At 36.7% G+C, this 27,265-nt stretch overlaps 1 protein-coding gene and 1 long non-coding RNA gene across 2 annotated transcripts in view; one reads left to right on the top strand and one right to left on the bottom strand.

Annotated features, from left to right (window-relative positions):
* Positions 1–27,265, top strand: part of LOC140157257 (dystrophin-like) — a 392,916-nt gene that overhangs the window by 94,756 nt on the left and 270,895 nt on the right.
* On the bottom strand, positions 13,517–16,941 carry LOC140156390 (uncharacterized). Its single transcript, XR_011859548.1, has 3 exons — positions 16,840–16,941; positions 15,222–15,421; positions 13,517–14,439 (listed from the first exon to the last, which is right to left on the bottom strand). It is a non-coding gene; the product is annotated as an uncharacterized lncRNA (long non-coding RNA).

Below are 27,265 nucleotides of genomic sequence, written 5' to 3'. Positions count from 1 at the left end.
AATTTTTGCTTGCAAACATAATTTTTGGCTATATTTTGTTATGTTTACAAATGTCACAACTTACACCTAAATGGAATCAGCCAAATTGTTTGTGTTTGTAGGTCAACTGATCACTTTCCAACATTGAGCTATTCCAGTTGAAATCCACACTACCCCTGTATAAGATTTAGCTAAAGTCTTCCACAGAGGGAGTATGAGTTGTGAATAGAATAGGCAGTTGGGTAACTTCCATTTGAAATACTCACTCCAGCTGTGGAAGATATAGGTAAAGCCATAATACAGGGGGAGTATAGGTTTCAAAATGATTAAACATACTCCCCCTGTGAAAGATATTTCCAAAATCTTCCACAGGGGTAGTGTGGATTTTAACTGGAATAGCCCAATGTCATAATGAATTCACATTTCAAGTGTCCCTTAGAACTCCATGTTAAACGGCCAAAATAGCCAGTGGGGTTTCGTTCACTTTACCTCATTATTTCTGCTCTCAACATTTGGGGTAAAGAATTGCAAAATAAAAATTAGATGGAAATCATACATTATGGCTTTAAATTGGAGTGCGCCATGAAAATATAATAACCAATTCACTGAATCGGATGATATTATCTTAACAAATAGAGCATGGAATAGTCTACTCTCATTGTTGTTTTTGTTAGCACATTTTAAACAAGTTACAGTCGAATGTCCAGTAAGTAACGCATAACATATTTATTCCCCGGCAATATCCTTACCACCGTAGCAAGCCGCCGTGAGCATTCTTAATATAGCCCATTATATTGTCTGTGGTTATCAATTGGACAAATCATGCAATAAATAAAGAATAATTTGATATGATACATTTGATGTTAGCTAGTTGTGGTTTTGCCAGAAGTCTGATGAAGAATACATTTTGCTTATCAATGTGACTGACCAACTTTGAATCTGACCGTATTACGTTTCATTGCATCGGTAACGTGAGACTGATGCAATAAGCATTGCAGACATGCTAAATTTGGGAAAGTGGTCGAATGGAACAAGAGTTTTGGAAACTGGGGGCAATGATCATCATCTGGCTGTGGGTCATGGAAAGAGATACAGATTGGATGGAAATGGAAGGTGGGAGAGGAATAAAAATCAGTTGCAGTCAGATGTCCATTAAGTTAAGGGCTGGGGTAGCGACGTTGGTCAGGGTAGCCCCTGTCGAAAAGTAAAGATGACCTACACCCATTATCATGTGTGATAACTGCCATGGGTCAGTTCATGCCATGTATACTCTTTTTTTACTAACTTTTATATCGGGTAAGATTTTTGGGGCAAATTAGTGAAAAATCGGTATTTTGCACATTTTTCATTAAAGAGAAATGTCAGAAACAATCGCTGTTGGACATTTGTTATACATACATACACACAAAATTTCAGTATGGTTTTAGCAGCTGTGAGTTTTCCATTTTTCTGTTACATTCTGATTTGTCTTCCCATTTCACTGTTTTCTGACGATTTTACACATGTACTCGCATTAAGAATCATTTTTCACAATGGGATGCTCAAAATTTTGGTTTGATCGTCCGGAAATCCTTGGTAACATTATGCAGATTACATCCAAGATTTCATTCAAGTCACTCTTCGAGTGTATTTTGGTTGTTACCGAAGTTTGCAAGTGACAAAAACAGTGTGTAACATAGGCGAAACACGGAAAACCGATATTGGTATAATATCGCTGCTTTCATTTTGACTGAAAAATGTCGGTATGTGGGCTTAATTTTACATGTCAGATCTTGTTACTCACCCAGTAGTTGCTAGAGATGCTTGCGGAATTTTAAACGCCTTTTCTTTTTGTATACTGAATTGAAGTTCCGTCATTATTTAAAGAAATTTGATTCATGTTTACAATCAGTTTTGATTCATACCGGGTGCCATATTTAATGATATTTTTGATAGTCTTTTCCAGAACATAGCCCTAGCACAAAGAACCTTTTTGAACAAGCTACACAAATAACACAATGTTTGTAGTATAAACAAACAAACAAAAAATACCCGTATATTAGGCTACATACTCCCTGGGCCTGGGAAAAGACTAAATTCAGTGGGGGCGCTGCAAGTTCAGGGTTGCCAACTAACTTGCAAAATAGCCCAAATGGGCGACTTCTGAAGAGTTTCCTGTCCTGTCCCATTAGAAACGAAACCAATGGTTATGAGGAAAAATTGGGCGACTTTTCGATCATTTGACCCGCCATATGGCCTCAAATAGTTTGGCAACCCTGTGACCCCGAACAGCTGATCGGGATTCGCGATCATGATAATTCTGACAGAGTGAAATGCATGTAATCCGCATTATTTTGTCGAGGGAAACACCAATAAAATAATAACTTCGACCTACAATTGTACTACAGCTTCGTGAGCGTATGTAGCTACAGTGCTATGAGATGACATTGTGATTTTGGTACTGAAAATGCACGGCATCGAACTTCGAAGCACTGCCACTGAGCTGGTTGTATACTATGTACATGTACATGTATGTATTGTATGACAATGCACTTCACTACACTGTAGAGTATTATTATACAGTGTGCTGCATGCTGGACTCTGGACTAAACTACTACACAATGACTACCAGAAAAGGACATGTGTGATGTACTCTGACATTTATACAAGGTGGCTCTGACATTTTCTTATCAAGGAATTTACACACAATTGAATTCTAGACACATCACAGAGTACATTCTCGATTCTGAATTTCGGAGTTCAAAAAAAATTACTGTACAAAATGTATGTCTACATCTTGGGTCTTGGATGGATAAACCTCCAAAATACTCCTGGGGAGTTTAAACATGTATTGTAGGCCTGTAATTTCATCGACAAATCTGTTCATGATCAGGATCACCAATGTGACCATCCTTTTTTCATCATCATGTTCATCAGCTTCAAGCGGTATTGAATAGCCATGGGCCTATACTGCTACATGTACTGCACTTGTAAGAGACTTGACCGAAAAGAACATGTATTAAATAGCTAGCCTATTGAAATATTGTTAGGATGCCGTGAGATTTGTGAAAAATGGCTACGGATGCACATGCAAGACAAGTACCGGTAATGATTACCAATGTTACAAACATGATGTGGGACACACTGGAAACTTGCAGAACTCATGCTTGTAACTTGTTACCATTTCATGGAAAGCCACGGATCACAGATGAATTGTAGGCCTAGAACTTATGTATCTTAGTGGTGTCAAGCCTCATCGTTTAAATTAGTGTTTCGAGATCACATTCAAATACCCAGAGTTAAAGACCGTGTGTATTATAAATGAGAACTTTAAACACTAATCCAGCTGTCAGTTGTAGTCCCTGTCCCCAGGGACTTAGGCTGGGATGTAATTTTGGAAACTGTTACAAACATGTAAACAGTCCTGGCTAAGTCCCGGCGGGCAGGACAATATTTTCTTAGTACATCCCGGGCAAGTCCCTGCCCCTAACCCCGGGCAACTGCCAGAAAGATCACAAAATGTGTATGAATTCAAATCATTTATCAAAGAAAATAAAACATGGATTCCCTGGTAAATGGATAGAACAGATTAGTGTTTCCCTCCGCTTTACGACCCTGCACAGTTGAGAGCTATTCTTTTATAACGTCCTGGGTAGATCCCCCGCTTTTTCGTGATGCATTACATCCGCGTATAAGCCCCGGCTATGTCCCGGAATTGAGGGAACCCATGAGCTGTTACATCCCAGGTCATCCCAAGTCCCCGCTTTTATACCGGGGGCGGGGACTGGAATTGACAGGCGCATAAATGACTATTCCCGTGACTATTGTAACTATAAAGATGGTTTGTTAGATGGTGCCTGTGAACTTTGTGAATGTGATTGTGGTGGGGACTTCCCACATTCATTCAGTGACATTTTGGAAAGTGTGTTTCAATACACTGGCTTGCTGCCTGTAATGTCTAGCTGTCTGTTTTGCTGGCTGGCTGTCCGGGCAGAAGCCAATTCATTAATCCACTGTGCACAGTGTGCAGCTCCAACACAGTTAACTGATCAACTTCAAACTTGGTGTGGTGATTGGATATGGTGCAGTGATGTGCTGTTTAGTTTTGTGTCATTGTCATTTGCATATTTATAAATATTAAAGAGCTTATTTGCATATTTTCCCTTCATTTTCATTAATCCACTTAAAATATATTGCAGCTTTAAAATCACAATGACCGATCAACTTCAAACTTGGTATACATGGGGACTGGAAATGGTGGGCTCAAACTTTGTATTGTGATAGTATATGGTGGCCTGATGTGCTGTCTAGTTTTGTGTCATGTTATTTGCATATTTATGAATATTTAATGAGCTTATGCATATTTGTTGTAAATTACAAGCCTTTTTTACTTACACACCTTTGTGTGGGGGCCACCTTATTAATTGCAAACCGTGTGATTCCAGTTTTGATTTTTGAGAACAAGTGCAAAATATGGCTCAAGCATGCCTCAGTTACGTAATCACCCTATTCGTTTTAATTTGTCACATTGTTCTTGTGCAAAGAACACCAAATATTGATAAATAAAAACATACATGCATGCTTGGACCATCTGTCCAAAATAACCAAAAATTACTTGAGCTATGATCGATTTATTGTAGCAGGGTGACATTACATGACACTTCAGGGACATTGGCCTTTCAGCTCAAATTTTGTTTGGGTAAGATCTAAAAATCCCACAGGAACATAATACCCGGTACTGAATTTGTGAAAATTGTTTCAATTTTCTGTTCTCATGCTTTATACATGTAGTAATGATTGGTGGAATTTACTATACAAACCCACCAAGCCAAACTAACCTTTAATGTGGCCCTTACCCTGAAAAGGTAAATTAGGCAAGAAATTTATTTCACCTGAAAATAGGACCAATATTCTCCATTTTATTGCTCATAAAATAAAAGAGAACCCTTTCAAAGAATTTGGGAAATTAAAAAAAAAATCCTTCTTCTGGGTAAAAACAGTTTTTATTCTTGCAGGTTTGAAATTTGAACACTAAACATGCTAAATTTAGGTCCCATTTTTAGGCGAAATTAATTTTATCCCTTATTTTCCTTTTGGGGGTTGGTGCAAGGGTGTAGTTGGGCTTGGGTGGGTTTGTACAGTTATTAAGGTTTAGGAGGTGGGTTAGTGTAACTTGTGTAAGACCATGAAAAACTTTAAAACAAATTATATTTCATTTTAAAATTTGAAAAAAAACACACAAAAAAAAAAACAATGTTAGGCCTAATTTATGCTGCGTGTGTACAATGTATGGGTACTGTGGGCACACCCCATCAGTCCAAACCACCGCTAGTCCGAATTTTAATCTTACCTATTACACTAACCCTAATCCTAAAACTTACCCTAAACCTAATGCTAACCCTAACACATAACGCTAAACCTAACCCTAAACATAACCCTTACCCTAAAAATTCGGACTAGCGGTGGTTTCGGACTGACTGTGTGTTGGACTGACGGGGCGGGAGACCCCATTGTATGTAATGTTGGCAAATTAAAATGCATACACATGCAGAAGTGTTTTATGGGTAGCACTTTGTGCTTGCAGTTGCTTATATTTGTGTGACTGACCGTCTCGCCTGTCCCAATCGTAAAACTGTTTTAATTCCTCCAAAATGTCACTTACAGTAGTTGAATCATTAAAAAAATTAATTGGATACATAGTAAGCCTACATTGCAATAAGTCATGTGTGTACCTATTTTGCACACTTGTGTGTACCCCCAAAACAAGTGCGTAGACTGCGTACCCATATAATACTTTCGCATCGCATATCTACGATAAGCACTTACAAAATGCAATTTTTAATACCGGGTACCGGTAATTACAAAAAAAATGGGACTTTTGCTTTTAAATTCTATTGCTTCTGCCTTCACCACTTTTGCATTTTTAAAATATATGAAGCCAGTCAACAAGAGTGTAGGGGTCCTGCTGCAAATTGTTTTTGTTTTTGCGAAATGCTGAGAATCCTGATAAACAACTTTGGAAATAAACTAGATTCATATGTGCATGATACAGGCCTGTGTATTTTAGAATTAAAGGTATGGGCTGCTTGTTTTATTGTTGACATACACGTATATGTCTTTGTTGAGGACACAATGGTCAACACATACATGTAGCAACTGGTAGGGCCTACCTTATTTCTTTTGTGCACTGTATATAAGGCCGTGTAAAATTAATAATTTGGTTCTCGTCCCCTCCCTCCTCAATTTCTGGGATTTGTCAGATTTTTTTATTTTTTTTAAAGATTTTTCAATTTTTTTAAGACTTTGGAATGATTTATGAAATCTTCATACATATAAATAAGTTTATTAGAGAACAAGCATCACTTCCAAGTCTTTTTGTGGTACTCTAGGGGGTTTATCCCTCAGAATCTCACATTTGAAAAAAAAAAAAAAAAAAGGCCTCATCGTTTCCTCAAGCACTGTTGGAGAAGACCGAAAACTACTGGCAATGCCAATTTACATTGAAAAAAAAAAAAAACACCTCCCTCCCTCATCAATTCATGAAAATCCTCTGGACGAGAACCAAAACATTAATTTTATACTGCCTAACTTCATTGAAATTTGGAATGTCATTGAAATGTAAAATTAAGTCACTGTCATTTGGTCTTTGATCACATCATGCAATGGTTCTGTGAATAAAATTTATTCTATACATGGATAACAACAATGGCTTTCCCTGTAGCATTACATTGTACATGTCTACCACACAAAGTCTGTGAACACACACACAAAAAAACTGAGTTTGGTAATAATTAAGTGATTTTGAAGTACCTGGCATTGCTTGTGTATGTTAAAAATACCGGATAATGTTCCTGATAGCAAAATTGAAGCCCCAGAGATTTTGTATTAAAGAGGTTCCACTGTACATGTACCGGTATGTATACACATGGCCATGGGTTTTTCACTTGCCACCCAAAAACGGTGTTACAGATTTTCTAAATGATCTTTCAATTCATCATACCTTGTAAAGGAGTGTCATGGTTTCTTGGTCTCATTTGTAAGCTAAATAAACAAACCTGTATGAAGAATATAGCTTGTCACTCTGTATTCCGAGCGGGATTCCGAGATTACCTGTTGTTGCATTTTTCTTTCAAAGTCTAGGGCTCCCCCTACCCTCTACCCCACTACCAAATAAATGTTGTTTACTTATTACTGCAAGCAAGTAATAAGCAATGCATTAAGGGGGTACTACACCATGTACACTCCTGCCCAATTTTGTGCCTATTTTTGCATTTTTCTAAAAAATTATAGCGCATTGGGAACAATTAAGATTATGTATATTATAGGGGCAAGGACTACAATTACTGCAATGGAAATTTTATTTCAGCACAGACAATAGTTGTAGAGTACAGTCAAAAATGAGGGAAAACCATTTGATCAATAAATCAATAACTACTTGCTTTGACTTGCTGAATTTTCAGTACAGTAGGTGTAGTCCTTGCCCCTATAATATACATATCTTGTCACCAATGTGCTATAATTTTTGAGAAAATGCAAAAATATGCACAAAATCATTGGCCAGGGGTGTATAGTACCCCCTTAAGAAAGCCCCAAAATTGCCCTGTGCAAGTTCCTTCTTAACACGAAAACACCATGTTTGGACCCAATATATGGTAAAATTGCAACATTTTGCGCATTTCGCGCACACTGCCCCTTTACATAGCAAATTCACTTTCATCTTAGCCTAAAATTGCTGGAATTGACAATTTTCAGCGCTTCACGCCAAGACATGACCTACTAAGCGGAACAAAATGCTCATCTCCCTCTAAATTGTAATGCTTCCATCACGCCAATGTTGATCTTATACAGCAGGCCCTCTGCTTCCTCACGATGAGTTTTGGGCCTCCAAATTTTGGCCTGGCCCAGGCGCTGCTGGTGTGTTCTACAGTCCATGGCTTTGATCATTCCATTAATCACCCGGGAGGCTTAAACAAAGTATAACTTTGGGTGGTCGCTTGCTTTTATATTATTTACAGAATACGTAAAATGGATTTTTATGTGCATGCTGTATGTGTTTGATACATGTGTAGTTCGATATAATAGTTAGTTGGATATAATATATAGTTGGATATAATATATAGTTGTGTAGTTGCACATAATGATGGAAGATCCTATTAGATCCTGCACAAAATGATGGAATAATGTAATAAGTCGCTGGGCGGGCACTTAAATAGGGGCATGGGCGGTTAATGGAATGAATACTGTACATCCAAAGTTTTCCCCACATGCCTGAATGGTGGTGAGCAGGGCTGAATAATTTTTTTCTTTCTTTTATATAGGTAAAATTTCAGTTTAAAATGGCAACATTTCTCACAATTCTCACATGAGCTAGAACCATTTCCCTCAAAATGCCTAAGCTTCCTGGATGCCACATTTTTCTACATCTGATGGAAATCCTGATTCTCTGGCCTCTTTTTATTAAGCCAATACAATAACAACAATTATAAGCTAATATACATCACCCTATTTGAGTCCCAGGAGATCCCTTTGTTATGCACTACAGTAAAATCTTTAAATCCAGTTTTGTTTCAACCGGATTGGTATAAATCGCATACTTTCATTGATTTTGGAGTTATTGTATAATTAAAAAGTCAAACCAAAATAATTGTAAAAAAATTGCTACTTTGGTCACAGGTTCGAAACCACAAGATAATGTTGGTTATTAAAAGACCAAATTATCTTTAAAAAAGTGAACATTAATTGATTTGGACCCACACAATTTTCAAATGTGTTTTGAAATGTATTCAAGTATGTTGGTTTCATGTGCATTTCCTCCATTTTTCTTCCAGCTTGAAAAGGCTAGTATTGACAAATGCTTGATCATTTTATGGCAAAAATTTTGCATTTTGGACTAGACTGAAATACTTCTTGTATTTAATCTAATATAATTGTAAATAAATTTGGTGAATAACAAATATAATGGTCTTGATACTGTCCAAATAAGGTTTCTTTTATAAAAATTTATTAGAAAAAAATGACCCAATATTTCTAACTTTTTTCGGTCCGTCACTGTTGGCAACCAAACATTTTATTTTGCATTCTGAAAGAAGACAGTCAATGTACGAGAACACAAGTTTATTTTCATATTCATCTGACAATTTTCCAAAAACAAATGGAACAAAGCAACACAAATTAGATCTGCTGAGCTGCCACAGAGCACTGAAAATGCTAAAGAGCTGTGTTGTTATTAGGCACAGTGCTCAGCAGACCTCTACAGTACATGAACATGTTCATACACTAAAAACATACAAATTATACAAAACATGCAAGTGCAATGTTGGCAAGCTTTGCAAAATAACAGAAAAAGATATCATCTTGATGTAGATTATTCATCGAGTCCATGACAAGTACTTCAAATTATATCAATTTTGAAATAAAAACTGGGATACAATTTACAAATATTGCATCTGGAAGTGCTGCACATTTTATTTTAAAGTGCTGTAATAGTTAACAGGGAAGATTGCGGGTCCCATGCATGGAGAATTGTAATGTAATACAATAATTGAAATCTTCCCCTTTCCTCAGTGGGCTGCTCCAGGGTGGCACATAGATTTTGGTGGGTATGTTCCCCTGCAAGTGGCGGGTCTTTAGGAGCTGACAGTGTACCGGTTATTAAGGGGATCTTTTGGAGCTGGGAAAGTAAGTAAAAGCGGGGTTTTTCTGGGCTTTCTGGGTAAAATTAGCCAGAAAAAAAATCCAGAAATGTGAGAGATGACTCCTCCAACCCATTGGGGCAATTACATAAAAGATATACTATTGCACTATTTAAACACATTGTGTGTACATCCACACCACAAGGGTGCACCCGCCAGGCACCACATGCATCTCCCCCAACCTACCATCCAGGAACAAAAACCAGACCCAAGCCACACAGAGGCCACTCCAAATCATCCCCAAGCCACATTGCCTATATGGTCGAATCCAACCAAAAGTGTACACGGCATGTTCAGGGCCATAACTTAAAAGTATTAATCAATTGGCATTCGCTTTTTTGTATTGTGTTTATTCGCCTTGATCATACGCTTCACGCCATATATAATATGACCCCTTCTGTGAAAAAACTTAGACACAGAGACCCCAAAACATGCTATTTTTACCCATTTTTTTTTTTTATTTCTTAAAGTATTTTTAAAAACATCTAAATCAGTTATGAAAAGAAGTCATTGGATTGAATCTAACTTGATTTCCTGAAAGGTGTGTATACAAAGATTGCCTGTTCAATTTTTCACATATTTGTACATAATTATGAATTTTTTGTGATAATTTTTTGAGTGGTATTTTTTTACATTACCTACGAATACAATTTTTCATAGCACTAGATATATCTTTAAAAATGGAAATCACTAATAAATGCATAATTGATACAAGCTTTGATATGTCCAATACTGAAATGCATTGCATTCAGACATCTCTATTATTGTGTTTAGCTGCCAGAAATTCTAAATGACACAAAGGTAGGTTTGGTAAAAAATATGCATTACCTCCGAATACATGTTAAAAGCTGTGTCATTTCCACAAAGTGAGAGAATAGTAAACAATAGTTAAGCAATAGGTGCAGGGTAATACACTCTTTATTTCTACCAAGTTTCAATAGCCTGCGTTTAAATATTTCTGAGATGTCAACAATAAAAGCAAGTATTCAGAGGTAAATTTCGGTAACCGAATGTTACCTACGAATACAATTTGACATCATGACAGTATTGTGAAACAGCGCCATTCATGCCAATGTCCATATTGTTACATAACGAAGGCCTGTATGTTTGCTATCAAATCATATGTCAATGAAAGTTGCGAATTCACATACATGCCCACCATGCAAAACTGAATACGGCTTAATTGTTGAAAAATATGTACTGAAATAGACGACGTTCTGCTCATTTGAAAGAAAAATCAGATTCAAAGAAGATTAGAAGGGGATAAATACTTGGATTTGTCAACTGTCATGTGTGCTTCATTTTAAATGTTTACCGACCTTCTGGTTTCTGAGTAATTTGTGTCCAAATTGATTTATTCGAAGGTAACTTTTGACATTTTCGCTAAGGTTACCTACGAATACCATGGAAAAAACTACTGTTCTCATTGTCTCATGATCTAGACAACACAGTGATGGACCCTGGTATAAAGCTAATTGTAGTTGCCCTCAAACGAAAGGCCACAAGACGTAACTGACTCCAAGATGGACTTCACAAGTCTGCAATAACGGTTTTAAGCGATTTGTGTGCAATTAAGCAAATTAAAGTCACTTTAGTGCCTTTGTTTCTTACTTCAATCCTCTTTCAACCGCTGTGAACCGACATTATTAATACATGATAGGGTCTAAAGTATCAATAAACGCACATAAAGTAAATAATACATTCAAAGTGCTTTATAAAATGAAGTTTTGATTGCGATATCCACCAAAAGTCTAATTCTTACCTACAAATCTGAAATGTTACTTACGAATACAGCATAATACATGACATGTGTAATGAAGTGTCCCTACCAATGGAAATAAATTGTCAAAAACTTTAAGCGGTACCCCAGGACACTATTATCACACATATACGGATTCAATCAACAATTCTTTATTATGTAAAATTGCTGATTAACTACTGGTATATCAAAATGAAGTGGGCAAAATCTTGCTAAAAGCATCAAAATTTGTTTGATCTACGGTAATAGCATTTATTCATTTGGACATACCATCTGAAAGAGATCTAAAAACTACCATTTTAATAATTCATTACCATAATAGCAAAACTTAAACCTCTAAACTCAATATAGATATTGTTAAATCGCTCATGTTACCTACGAATACCCGAGTTTCTTCACATTTTCATTGTATAAAGCGTTAGGTGTATGCGTATAATTCCTAATATTCTTGAAAACATATATCCTACTCGTTCTTATACAATGTGTAAAATGATTCATACTCATTTGATAAATAAAATACAGAAACTGGCCTAAACTTCATTTTCAAAACTAAACTAGCATAAATTGACCAAGATCATATTGATCGCGTTATAGAAATAAAAACAAATATTTTCTGGTTGAGCTAGCATTTTCCTGACACCCTGTGGTCTACATTACACGAAAAAAGCGTAAATGGGAATATTCCATTTGTTTTAGGTTGATTAGTATTGCGATAGTGAAAGCATCCTAGTGGTATTCAGTAGGTAACATTGGGTTTTGATATCACAGTTACTATCACACGTCCCGGATTTATTTTTCAAGATTAGTAATGGCACTTTCGGTTCCTATAAGGCCAATATGTCATCAATCAATGGGCAAAAGGAAAACATTGTGGAGACATTTTTATTTCGGACTTTTATTTTTGGCCCGTGAACACTTTTGGTTGGATTCGACCATATATAGGAATACAGTAAACATTCCCAAACCAGGCAACCCGGGGACGACCCCAAGCGACTGGGACCCGGGACGAGTCCGGCATCCACACAAAGCCAACAAATGAAAAGAGACACATGCAGCAGCCGATAAGCCCACCCTCCCGATATGGATGTACACATTATTACAAGATGGAAATCTGCTCAGTGACCCCTACCTATCTTTTACACCCCTCCTCCGCGGGCCACCCGAACCAAACCAACCCATCCAGCAACACCCCACGCCCACCCACCAGACCAACACGGGCCATGAAGATAGATACAGTTGGTCACTGAGCAGAAAACCGAGACAACAAAATTTAAGAGTCCTGTTCTTCAGTACTGTTATTCACTAAATAATTTTTCAACTATTTTTTAAAAGACAGTTGTGCCCAGGGGCGTAGCAAGCGGGGGGACAGGGTGGACAAATTCCATGGCCCCAAGGGTTCAGGGGCCCCGAGCACAAAAGCGAAAATTAAATAAGGGCTGATAATGGAGATCAGGGCCGAATTAACCATTGGGCCAGATGGGCCCGGATCCAGGGCCTCAAAATTGCCCTATGCATCTTTCTTTTAACCCCAGTAACAGCATGTTTTTTTGCCAGAATAGGGCAAAATTGTTCAACTGTCCGCGCTTCGCGCACATTCAAATACCAAAATTCATGCTGGGGATAGTCTGAAATTGAATTTTTTTCCTTTGCACGCAAATGTCCTAGTGACATTGGAACAAAATATGTTAGTCCCCTCTAGGCCTATGTTATAATAAACCAAAACTTGGCCACTGATTTGAGTGCACATGCCTCCGCATGTGAGTTTGGGGCTCCACATTTTGGCCTGGCCCAGGGCCCCATAAGGAAAATCTCGCCTTGGTTAAAAGAGCCTGTACTGTTCCTTGTTCATGGGCCCCGATGCTCTTGCTACGCCCCTGGTTGTGCCCCCTGTTCCAACAACCTTGTTATGCCAGTCACACCCCACATAAGAAATGGGCTATTCAAAAAATAGATGCACACCCCTACAGAGGAATTTGGATTTCTGGACTTTTTTGTCTAGTTGTGAATGTTGGAAATCCAGGCTTTTTTTTCACTTTTTTTTTTCAATTTGAGAGCTCATGTTTTACATTTCCGTGATTTTTCATTCATTTACCGTAATTGCTTTCAGAAAGCAAACTTGGAAATGCAGAAATTTCTTGTATTGAAAACTTACTACTCTATAAGGTGTGTGCACTTGTTTTTTTGGAATAGCCCTGCCCAATCGCCATCACATAATCTCCCTTTATGATTTTTTTTTCTCAGTGGGATAAACAGGGCTTAGCTACCTAATTAATATCAAAATCACAGCAACATTGCAAAAAAAAATAATAGATTTTTCAATTTGTATTTCAAATTTCGAATTGTTAATGTAAATATCTGATCAAAATGTTACACCCCCACAACTGTAACCCAGATATTTTCAAGCTGTCCCAACATGTGGAATTATTTTACTGGTCAAAGTACATAATGTTATGCAGTGCATGAAAATTTGCTATTTTAATGCAAAAGTTCTACAGAGTTGACTGTGTGTTATGATATTCCAAATATCCAACTTCCTCTTTTCTTTCTTTATGGTATTTATTTAGTTGTTTTTTCCCGCTCAAAATTTTCCATCTCAAAATTTTGCCACAAATAATCATGACCCCTGGGCCTGCACTGTGGCCTGTGGTAAAGCTGGAACAACTTTCTTTCATTAGACAAAACATAATCACATTTTCAAAATAAGCAATTCTTGTCTCTCTGTTGAATGCAGAATAAATACACACCCTTGTCTCTCTGTTGAATGCACAATAAATACACACCCCATATTTTCTTACTTACACAATTAAAAAGAAAATTCAATGTTTATAGCTTTATAGATGGTTATCACAACCACATTGTTTATGAGTTGACTTTATGGTACTGAGAAGCAAATAGTTCTTTCCCAGAGTTCTTTTTGAGATTGTTGAGTTGTTGGCAAGTGAATAGGTGGTAGTACATCACGATGTTGGCATCATCAGGTTTACAAGCTTGAATTGGGTCGAACATGACGTTGACTTTCCACATCAGCACCTGTAAAAAAATTGTAAACACAAAATTAAGATGTAATGCTAGAAATTTTCAGAGAGGCTTGTAATTTTCAGAGAGAACCTTAGAAATCAATTCTTTGTATGAAATGAAGTTAATACTCAGTAAATTTGTGAGGTGATTGCCCTAGCTAAATGAGTCAATTAAATTCCCACACATTTATTTGTTTATTGTTTTCTTTTGGCAATGTGCATGACATTACATGGATGTCATGATCAACGGGTTTGATTTGTGTTGTTGTCATGGTTATGCAGAATGTGTTTTTTAATGTAACTGATTTGTGGCTGTTTGTTTTATGCCTTGTTTTGGTGCATTTTATAACACACCCAGAATATTTATATTTTGGTAACTCTGAATAATAAATTGTCAGTAAGATAACTGAGAGTCCATCTTATCAAAACAATAAAATAACATAAAATTGATAACATTTCTTTTTCTTCATGCATTTTGGGTGTGGGGATGTTGTTGTTGTTATTTTGTATGTTTTGGTTTTTTATGCATTCTTGGAAAATTTAATGCTCCATATTTTGACTTGAAGATTCTGCTGAGTGCAGAGTGGTAGAATAACATAAAAATTTAGAAGTTGCATAAATTCTTTAATTTCTTTAATTTATCATCATAGAGAATTGAAAGTTACACTTGAAAATTGAAAAGGAATTTAAAAAAAAATAATGATGAGGGTGTAAAAAAAAACATAAAAACCATGTTTTATTATTATGCAATGTATGCTCTTACAGTGTATATATAAAAATTATAACCCAACTAACCTGCATAATCATATCTGCATGCAAAAATTGTTTTGTAACTGTTACATATCCATGGTTTGCTTCAGCATCTGCTTGCATATTGGTAATACATGTAGGTAGCTTGCATCAATATATGATGTCCGTCTCTGAACCCTTCTTAGTGCATCAACAAGTTTGTCAAATATTTGGTGAAGCTTCCGTGACTGGTTCATCTTTTTTAACTGTAGGAAAGGGTATATAAAAAATGAAATGTTTAAATAATCATCAACGCCAAGGGCTCTATACCTCAATCACCCAAAATACCCATTATACAATTTCATCAGGCTGTGCTCATCAGTATACATGTAGGCTAGGTAGGTATCTAGGATTTTCCTTGCATTTTCCCTACCCGGCGATCTCACATCCGGGACACCAGGCATAAATGCTGCCTGGCTCTCGACCAATCACACGCGCTGTTATATTATATAGCGTGTGATTGGTCATATTTTCATGACTAAACGGTTGTTCATACATACACGCTATATAACAGCGTGTGTGATTGGTCGAGAGCCCGCATAAACTGTTTATACATCCGTGTCCCGGATGTGAGATGGCCAGGTAGGGAAAATGATGGAAAATCATGTTTCTTAATTATGTTACTTGTAATGTTTTTTTGTTATTATTTTGATGAAATAAGAATCACAAAATGTTCTGGTATGTATGAACGGGAAGTGGCCCCTTGGGCATATAGCCATAAACACTGCCGTTTAGTCATGAAAATGCCAGAGGGACCGAATAATTGACAATTTAATATTTGTTGCGCTTGCGCGCATACTATATTACTAGGATTCCAATTGAATCAACGCAACTTTCAATAGCGTGACGTTTTTTGCATACACTGTGTGATGTACGCCAGCATGTGCGACTGTGCCTGAGTAAATGCGGAATGAATCCAACCGTGCCAACACATAGGTATCCCAGGCAAACCTTAGTTTAACACATTATTTGCTAGCCAGCGAAATTCGCCAAGACCGGGGCCCAAACACAATGGCAATATATGCATATTACATAGAAATTTGAATTTTTTTCGAGAACAGGTCGGTGAAGGAAACCTACATAAATATGTTTTCTATACTTCACTTGACCCAAATATATGATTTTTATGGTGATGAGCCAGTCGCACATGGAATTTTAGAGGGATTTTGATAGCAGTTCCATTAAAAAAAGCTGCTATCGCCATGAGACTAAGATCTAGAAACACCCCTAAATGCCTGAATTTTGCTACATGTAGCAGAATCTTTTTGATGAAAGTCAATCTTTGACAAGATGTAACTTTGTTACGGAAAGTGCTATGACAAAAATGTTTTCAGTTTTGGCTTTCTTTACTCAAGGGCTTTAATTTGATATGTAAAATGATGCAGTTTGATGGCAATTCACTAGCATACCTACAACACACTCATTCGTGTTGTAGTTTGAAAATAAATACATGTACGCAAGTGTACGTACGATCGCGGTCATTGGATCGAGTACAGCTATTAAAGCTGCGTTTATTCAATCAATTGTATCATGCGCTGGCACGCGCGCATGAATGATAATCTTGCTTTTAAAGTCTTGCTTTTAAAATCAAATGATAACAAATAGGAACATTATTTATACCAACCTTCAATTTCCTGATACGTAACTCATATATCCAGCCAGCCCAGGAAGCTTAAAAATCATACAACGTTCTACACACGGAGGGAGGTTTGTGCACGGTTCATTGTTGACAGTCAGTGCAGTACAGACTTTGCGTCACTGTTGCTCTAGTCTCAGCCCAAATTATGATTCCAATCGTACAAACGTCGTTGTCGGCAAATTTTGATTTTACTTCTCTGACGGTCTGAATTGCACTACATCAACTTTATGGGTATAGATCATGGTTTTGTTCTTGTCGCCCTATTTAACTCAGTTTGTAACCATATTGAAGGGACAGAGGTTGCTGGAAAGTAATTATAAGTCGCCCAATTGGGCCCCCTTTGAACTGCGAAAGTCTGCGATCGCAAAAGTATCGATTGTGTTGACAAGCAGTAGTCTCCGCTGCAGCCAGTTTGGTTACGCCCATACGCCCAAACTGGCTGCTGTGGAGACTAGACAATGCTCCAACGAGGTCACTGGGTCACTCAAAAATCGCGACTCGATCGAGTATGGCAAGCCATCATGTCCAAAACGTGTTGCTTTAATTGAAAAACATAAAATTGCATCATCGGAAAGGAAATTTCAAACTTTTTCTGGCTGACCTGATAGCTTATGATTTATTTAAACAAAATATGACAAAAAAGAAAAAAAGTTGAAAAATTATGTAGGTCTGGGAGCACGCCCATTCCACCTCCCTTAACACATAACTTGGATATTCGCCATCAATAGTCATTACCACCGAAACAAGTCACTGTAAATAGTCCTAATAGACCATTATATTGTCTGTGGTTATAGACAAATCATGTAATAAATAAAGAATAATTTGATATGATACATTTGATATACTGGCTAGTTGTGGTTTTCCCAGAAGTCTGATGAAGAATACATTTTGCTTATCAATGTGACTGACCAACTTTGAATTTGACCGTATTATGTTTCATTGCATGGGTAATGTGAAACTGATGCAATAAGCATTGCAGACATGCTAAATTTGGGAAAGTGGTCAGATGGAGCAAGAGTTTTAGAATCTGGGGGCAACAATCATCATCTAAAGAGATGCAGATTGGTTGAAAATGGATGTTGAGAGAGGAATAAAAACCAGTTACAGTCGAATGTCCATACTAAGTTAACACATAATTTGTATATTCGCCATCAACGTCATAACCACCAAAGCAACTTGCTGTAAACGTCCTAATAGCCCATTATATTGTCTGTGGTTATCTATTGGGTAAATTATGTAATAAATAAAGAATAATTTGATATGATACATTTGATACATGTTTAGTTGTGGTTTTGCCAGAAGTCTGATGAAGAATACATTTTGTTTATCAATGTGACTGACCAACTTTGAATCTGACCGTATTATGTTTCATTGCATCGGTAACATGAGACTGATGCAATAAGCATTGCAGACATGCTAAATTTGGGGAAGTGGTCACATGGAACAAGAGTTTTAGAAACTGTGGGTAACAAGCATCATCTGGCTTGGGGTCACGGAAAGGATGCAGATTGGGTGGAAATGGAAGGTGGGGGAGGAATAAAAATCAGTTACAGTCGAATGTCCATTAAGTTAACGTATAACTTGGATATTCGCCATCAATGTCATTACCACTGAAGCAAGTCGCTGTGAGCATTCCTAATAGCCCATTTATATTGTCTGTGGTTATCTATTGGGTAAATCATGTAATAAATAAAGAATAATTTGATATGATACATTTGATGCTGTCTAGTTGTGGTTTTCCCAGAAGTCTGATGAAGAATACATTTTGCTTATCAATGTGACTGACCAACTTTGAATCTGACTGTATTATGTTTCATTGCATCGGTAACATGAGACTGATGCAATAAGCATTGCAGACATGCTAAATTTGGGGAAGTGGTCACATGGAACAAGAGTTTTAGAAACTGTGGGTAACAAGCATCATCTGGCTTGGGGTCACGGAAAGGATGCAGATTGGGTGGAAATGGAAGGTGGGGAGGAATAAAATCAGTTACAGTCGAATGTCCATTAAGTTAACGATAACTTGGATATTCGCCATCAATGTCATTACCACTGAAGCAAGTCGCTGTGAGCATTCCTAATAGCCCATTTATATTGTCTGTGGTTATCTATTGGGTAAATCATGTAATAAATAAAGAATAATTTGATATGATACATTTGATGCTGTCTAGTTGTGGTTTTCCCAGAAGTCTGATGAAGAATACATTTTGCTTATCAATGTGACTGACCAACTTTGAATCTGACCGTATTATGTTTCATTGCATCGGTAACATGAGAATGATGCAATAAGCATCGCAGACATGCTAAATTTGGGGAAGTGGTCAGATGGAGCAAGAGTTTTAGAAACTGTGGGTAACAATCATCATCTGGCTTGGGGTCACGGAAAGAGATTCAGATTGTGTGAAAATGGAAGGTGGGGGGAAGAATAAAAATCAGTTACAGTTGAATGTCCATTAAGTTAACCGCATAACTTTGATATTCGCCATTAATGTTATTACCATCGAAGTAAGTCGCTGTAAACAGTCCTAATAGACCATTATATTGTCTGTGGTTATCTATTGGGTAAATCATGTAATAAATAAAGAATAATTTGATATGATACATTTGATACATGTTTAGTTGTGGTTTTGCCAGAAGTCTGATGAAGAATACATTTTGCTTATCAATGTGACTGACCAACTTTGAATCTGACCGTATTATGTTTCATTGCATCGGTAACATGAAACTGATGCAATAAGCAGCGCAGACATTCTAAATTTGGGGAAGTGGTCAGATGGAACAAGAGTTTTAGAAACTGTGGGTAACAATCATCATCTGGCTTGGGGTCATGGAAAGAGATGTAGATTGGATGAAATGGATGGCGGGAGAAGAATAGAATATAGGAAATTTATGGGCCAAAGCTAATGACATTTTATTTCAGGGGTCACTCCTGTAAGGTCATAAGCCAGGACTGCTTTTTGAGTAGAGCGAAAGCAATAATTGCTCTCTACTGCTCTCCTTATATCTGATATAGGAGAGTGATTTTTAGCTCTCCTTAATTGACCATTCACTCCTTGCATTCTATTATAAATGCTTTAATGCAGCTCTCCTTGAAGGCCCCAAAAGAGCTATTTAATGCTGCATATTCCAAAAGACAGTCCCTAATAAGCCCCACAAAATAATTGGGTACATTTTTGTTTGTTGTTTATGGAACTAAATAATAGCATCCTGATAATATTTTGTGAAAAACAATTTCTGTCTTTTATGTGCAGATCTAGTACATGCACTGCTAAAATGTTTTAACCTGATTTGACTTGGTGCAAAAAAATGACAAAAAATTGTTTTGCCATTCTTCATCTTGAGAACAAAAGGCAAGTGTCACCATTGCATATTTTCAAATAAAATTGCAATGTGACTAACAGTATTTTTGTAAATAAAATTTCACATTTATTCAGTTATAACTGCCAATTAAATCTAGTTGTCCATCTTTCTTCACCTTACATGCAGCTCCACATTATTAAGGCTCTAGGAATATTTCATTGGAATTACAGATCTGACCCGCATTCCATGTTTAGCACTTTCTGAATATTGTTGTTCAAGTATCAAATATCAAGTGTGCAGTCTCAATCTGGTGCCAGAATTGACTTGAGAAATACTAGAGCAGGAACAGTTTTTGAAGGAAAACATGAATATTATGTCTATTAGTTAGCCCATTCCAAATGGTTTTACATAACCAGTACTGATTTGTCCCTCGTCCCATGTTATCACCTTTTGAACATTGTTATTCAAGCGGCCTATATCAAGTGTGCAGCCTCACTCAATGTGGTGCAGTAATTGACTTGATAAATAGCTTCTAGAGCAGGAGCGGTTCAGCAGGAAAATGTGAATATTAGATCTCACCTGTACCTTAACCTGTGTAAAGAATCTGTCTGGAATTTAGGGCAATTCAATGTTTCACTAATTACAGGTGATGAATGTTTTTGAGAAACCACTGTAGTCTAAGCAGGTGTTTGTTTCTGGTAGTGTGATGTTTTCTTTTGTCATGATGGGTTCACATACACGATTCTTCCCAATTGATTTCAGGAATCTTCAGTGTTGATGAAAGTGTGTCATGAGTATAGGGAGGGGGAAGGCATTGTCTACACAGATGTTGTGTTGTGATACATGTGCACCAACTGCTGTGAGGGGTCATTGGTGGTTCTTCTATGTGCCTTGAATCTGATACCGAGAGGTCTTTTCAACATAGACATCTGCAGATATCAGTCCCTAATAGGAGTGGCCTTAGTCCAATATCCAATTGACTACCCCAACCCTTTTGGCCCTTACCAAAAATCTGTCCCAAATTGCCTAATCAGATAAAACATTTCTGAGTTTGAAAATGTACTAAGCCATTTTTATATTGTTGTCAACTGTCCTACTATTATATGCAAGCATAAAGTTACCACAATGTATGCTAGTCGCATTCTGCATTTGTCGGTTCAGGTGATATCAAGTGTTCTTAGGTTACCGTGGTAACATTGCCTTACTGGGTGACAATCGTTGTTTTGGGTAAGTCCATACAGGGCTTGCGCCGACCAACCTTGGTATGGCTTGATTGTGTAAGGCTATAATGATGGTGACATGTACAGTCATAGCATGAGTGTGTTCTTTAAGGGGCCTTACAACTAGACTATTCCAGTTGAAATCCTTACTCCCCTATGGAAGACATGAACATAATCTCCCACACAGGAGTGTGAAATTCAAATGATGTTACCTGGATGGGTGACTCCAAAGGAAATATGTATACACCCTGTGTGTGGAAGATTTATGTCATGTCTTCCATAGGTGGGTGTATGGATTTCAACTGGAATAGTCCAGATGACCAGAGATACCTTATATAAGAGAAAAGTAGTTGACATTAACACTTGTGTGTGGCCTGGGAGCAGCCATTGAATGCTATGTAAATGTAAGACATGGAGAAGTGTATAATTAAAGACAGAGATAAAAAGAATTTATCGCGTCTGATGTCACTCTCAATTACGATCCTTGATTGGTTTACACAGGTTAATCAGCGCGTAAAAGGAAGACCGATTTATCTGGTGATGATCGGAGAAAAGGAATAGCAGCAAATGGCGAAAAATTCCGTACTTTTACAAGGCAAAAAGCAGCTTTTCTAGGAATTGTGGACATGGTGCCTTCGGTTATGAAAGTTTCCTACTATAAAGACCTAACTTTTGAGATGGTTTGCATGTCGAAAGGTGCAAAATTAACAATAAGGCGCCCGGTTATAAACCCGCGTTCATCAAGTCCGTCATCACGACACTTGTAAACAAACCGTGCTCGAATTTGATTGACAGATGACGTCAGACGCGATAAATTCTTTTTATCTCGGTCTTTAATTATAGTGTACTCTGCTAAGCAAGGGAAAGGTCTGTGCTCTCACTCATTAATGTGCTTGACCGAGGAGCAGACTTCAAGTTGTGAGGGATGGTGATCAGATTGGGGGGTATTTTGGTGAAATTGGGCTTGTCCAAAATGGAAGTAAGAAATACCCATTGATACTTGATTTTTATGTGAACTTAAGTGGAACATGCCAGTTTTGCTACAAAGTAATGAAGAAAGTCAATATGATTTCACCCTACTGGCTGAACTAATTTTGTATATTTTTCTTTGTTGACCCTTAGGAAGCACCATCTCTACCCATATACAGCATGATAGGTCTATTTAAAATTAACACTATTGAATGTATCCTTCACCCCGGCCCATACTACCAGCCAAATTTTCAGCATCTAAGAACTATTTTCATTGGTCACAAAGAGGGGTATATCATGTAATGAGCCAATCAGAGACATGGTAGGAATAAGCTTAAAATTGCTCAGAGACCTCTATAAAAGCTCTATTTTGATTGGTTACTCAGGTGATTATATAATGTAATTAACCAATCAGGGATACTGTTATAGAAAGGTATATTGTCAATGGGTTAACGTGAAGAGCCATGCTTATTAATCTCTAGAAATGGACATTTAATTGCAAGTTAAGTACGGCTGAATGGTTTCTTAATGGAGTGAATACTCTGTCTTATGTCTTCATGATGAACGTTACTAATTACCTTATATATCAACATGGCCTCATGAGAACGATGATTGGTAATACACTCAAAGATAAAACTGTTTCAACTGATTGAGTTTTTACATTAAGTCTTGACGACAGGCACATATGTGAGCTAATGTGAATGCTTGAGGCATTTGGCTAGGTGGGTAAATAAAGTAAGGAAGCAAAGACAATTTGACTGTTGTGTGATTCGATTGTAGGATCATCATCTGTCCTATGCTGGATAGCTTGGAAAGTAGAGCACTTGATAGAGGTTGTTGGTTCAAATCCAACTTTGGCCTAATTTTATTTTTGCTCCCATTTGTAATTACTATAAATGGATCAGTTTGGTCATTACTAGGCACATTTGGTGCTACTTTGAAAATGTTTACCATACATCGGTAAACAACATCTCACCTTGCCTAAGATGGGGTTACTTTTGAATAGTGGTTTTTGATGGTAAATTATCTATATCTTGCTAATTTGCACATGTTTGAGTACTTGTGCGTGCTGAATTTCCTGTTTCAGGGGTGTTTTTTCTTCTCATTTAATGGGTGTTGCTTTGTTCTTTAAAAAAAATCGTTCAACTTCCAGTTCCCCCTTGAAGTCTATAATTTTTATTATAATGCATAAGCTTTAAATAAAGAGCAAGAGCTCAATTTTGAATGTATGGTTGGAGTATCAATATGTCATGAAGGAACAAAAGTGTTTACAATAGGACTGCAAAATATCACCCACCTGCAACAAATTGCATGCTATGCCTCCTACAACATATCACATGTAATTTTCTATTCAGATATAGGTGATTAGATTAGCAATGGCTTTCACTTTGAAATTGATGAACAAGTGGTAAGTATTATTAATTATACAAATTAAAATCATAATTTACTTCACATTGAGCTCTTATCTTTTGTTTACGTTGGGGGTACTACACCCCTGCCCAAATTTGTGCTACTTGTTTTGAGTTTCTAAATTTTCAATACAGTAGTTGTAGTCCTTGCCCCTAGAATATACATATCTTACTTGTCACCAATGTGCTATAATTTTTGAGAAAAATACAAAAATAGGCATAAATTTGGCCAGGGGTGTAGTACCCCTTTAAATACTTCGGCATGTAGCATAATGATTGGCTGATCGTAATATACCGTTAATGATCACCCATTTGCAATGAAAGCTTTATACCATATCTGTGAATATAGCCATATAAAACAGAATGTATTTTCCTGCCGAAAGATCAAGTAGCTAATTTTCTGCTTAATTAAACTCCATAATTCATCTTTGGAAGCATCTTATAATCATACTATAAATGAGTCACGAATACGTATAAGATGAGGCAAATGGCTCCATTAATTTGTGTGTATCTCTTAATAAGTTAATAGTCTCATACATTTTGTCATAATTTTAATTTCAGGATTTGTGTGACATTCTGGCAGTAAAATATATTGTCATAGCATGAAAATTAATATTAATTTAAATTAATATTTTTCATATACGATTCCTCATTGATAGTTTTAGCCATTGTGTTTAGAATGGGTAGAGGTCAAAGGGCAGCACTCACCCAGCTACATCTGCAGGATATTACAAGTTGGTTATGTCTTTAATATTTAGTTGAAAATAGTATAAAGTACCTAACCAGACAGTAAGGGGCCCACCGTAGCGGGCGCCCCAAAAACAAACATAGGTGTGATTAATTTCCCTGACGGGGAGGAAAGACATTGGTTTGGTGTAGCACCCCTACCCCTGGACCTCTGTTGAGTAGGCCACTGGTAGCACCAGGTTCAAAAAGATAATTTCAGGAAATCTTTGCTTTCATTTACGCCATGTTTCCCAAATAATTTAGTTTAAGGGCGCACACCACTAAATAATCGTCCCATTGAAGTACATGCGAAAATACAAGAAAGTAAGTTTGTTTTTCTACCCCATGTAACAACATTTTTAATATTTTGATCGAACTAATGTCTGAAATGAAGATTATATTTGTATTTAATTTTGATTTTTCGTGACAAGTTCAGATAAACTTCAGAGATACGATTTTTTACAGGGACTATCAAGGGTTACACCAAATGCGAAAGAATTTAGTGTAGTGCACCCTTCTAACAATACAATAATTATTCCCAATCCACAACCTCTGACATTCCCCTAAATAACTAGCATGATACTTACAATGCATTGTGCACATTGTAGCACAGCCAGTGACGTTAAAAAGAGTAGTGTAATGTTCATAAGTGGCATTGATCACACTGCCAGGCATTATATAATATATTATTAATTAACAATTATCCGTGTGAGGAGTCTGATTAAATATTGATGATAGTAGTTTTTATTACCGAACGCTAACTGCTTTAGTGGTCATTAAGACATAATTAAATTAGTATTGAAAATGTCAAAATGTAAAGTCAATATTTTTATTAAGTCTTGTAAATATTATATTTAATATAGCTGTTAAGTGGGAGGGTAAGTCGTTATTGCTGACATTTGTGGTAAAATTATCGTTTCTCATAGCAAATGTAAACATTTGAATTGCACCAGCTAACTCAGTGTAAGATGTACTTAATGGGTAGCTGAACTTCAATTGTACAGATTGATGACTTAGAATAATAACATAATGTGTTTAAGGGGGTACTACACCCCTCGATAAATTTGTGTCTGTTTTTGCATTTTTCTCAAAAACTAATAACACAGTGGTAACAAAAGTTATGCATATTATAGGGGCAAGGAATGCACTTATTACATTGGAATTTCAGTGACCCAAGACAAGCGGTTTGTTATTTATAATAAGAAATAAGGTACCGCTAGTATGTACCTCATTTCCTATCATATATACTGAACCGCTTGTCTTGAGTCACTGAAATTTCATTGTAGTAATTAGATTCCTTGCCCCAATAATATACATAACTTTTGTTACCAGTGTGTTATTATTTTTTGAGAAAAATGCAAAAATAGTCAAAAATTTACCACAGGGGTGTAGTACCCCCTTAAATGGAACTGTAGTATGTTATGCTAACTCAATTGTCTTATAGCCAGCTTGTAGGATAGTGGTGTGGAGTGTTCTCAACTTAACTAATAATTTGATTTTTACCCCGAAAATTGTTGAAATAATAATAAAAAAACATGAGCAGTTTAAAAATTTACATAGAAATTGCACTTAATTGAGTATGTACATGCCTAGTTGTGATCTACAGATTATGGAGATCAGATTTTTAAAAGAATCTTACAATTTAGGATTGCAATAAGCAGCATGCAATGTAATAATGACGTCAGACTGGCTATGAGACCAATTCTAATGGTCAATTCCAGCGTCACCGTTGCTCAAGTGATTTTTAAACATACATAAGCTCTTGACTTTGTTTTAACAATGAGCATCTATTTCTAATAGGTTTTTAAACAACACTTTTGATGCGCTGATTATGTTGGTTTGCCTCACTATTTATGCTCAAGAACAATATTTTTTACATCATGAATTGTTCGTAATTTGGAAATACTCTTAATATTTGTGGAATGAAATTGTTGGTGAAAATAATTAATTTCCTTGAAATTATTATAATAAAAATATATATCAGCGAGAATGAATATTTCGCAAACCCTTATCATGTGCATTATTTTGTTAAATTTCATGCATGTAAAATTTACTTTGGCATCATTGATGCTTGAGCAAAATGAAAGTGAACTGCATCAAATTGATTGTGTGCAAGACTTTCTTGCCTTGAATAATAGTTTGCTGTTACACGTCCATTTCTATATTGTCAACAGGCTAGAGGTGTTTTTCTACAAATTGGTAATTTTTCACTTTGCAATAATTTCTTTCACTGCCTTAGTGCTTGAGGTAATATGAATCTCTTTGCTTCAACAAGTGCAGCTACCCCTTCGACTTAGATTATGACTATACCCTAAGAGCTCACATTACACTTTGGTGGAGTGAGGCAGAAAAAGGTAAAGCATTTTGACCACCTACTCAATACATTAACATCTAGGGATTTGAATATATGTTTATGACCATGTGGAGGAGGAAGAGGGGATGAGGTGGAAGGGGAGGAGGAGGAAGAGGGGAAGAACAGAAGTAATGTGCTAGATGTAGATGGTATAAAATCTTCTAGTAGGTACATTTACCTTGAAACATTTGAAGAAAGATAATACTGAATATTTCTTGGAGCAATCAGCATCTAGGGTGAATTTGCATGATTTTTGCAGATTTGCCGGGGCGACAGTGCCCGCTGCACCCCCTAGGATGTGCCACTGTACACAGTGATATTTTGGGTATTGCATTGAAAGGTTTTGTCTTTACACGCTAGATTGACAGCTAATAATATTGAAATTGAAACAGTTTGGAAACACCTGCAAAATAAACATTTTTGTCTTCCAAACT

This window comes from Amphiura filiformis, chromosome 7, assembly GCF_039555335.1.
Source record: "Amphiura filiformis chromosome 7, Afil_fr2py, whole genome shotgun sequence".
Lineage (NCBI taxonomy): Eukaryota > Metazoa > Echinodermata > Ophiuroidea > Amphilepidida > Amphiuridae > Amphiura > Amphiura filiformis.
The sequence above is the reverse complement of the archived record's forward strand: the minus strand, read 5'-3'. Positions and strand labels throughout refer to the sequence as shown.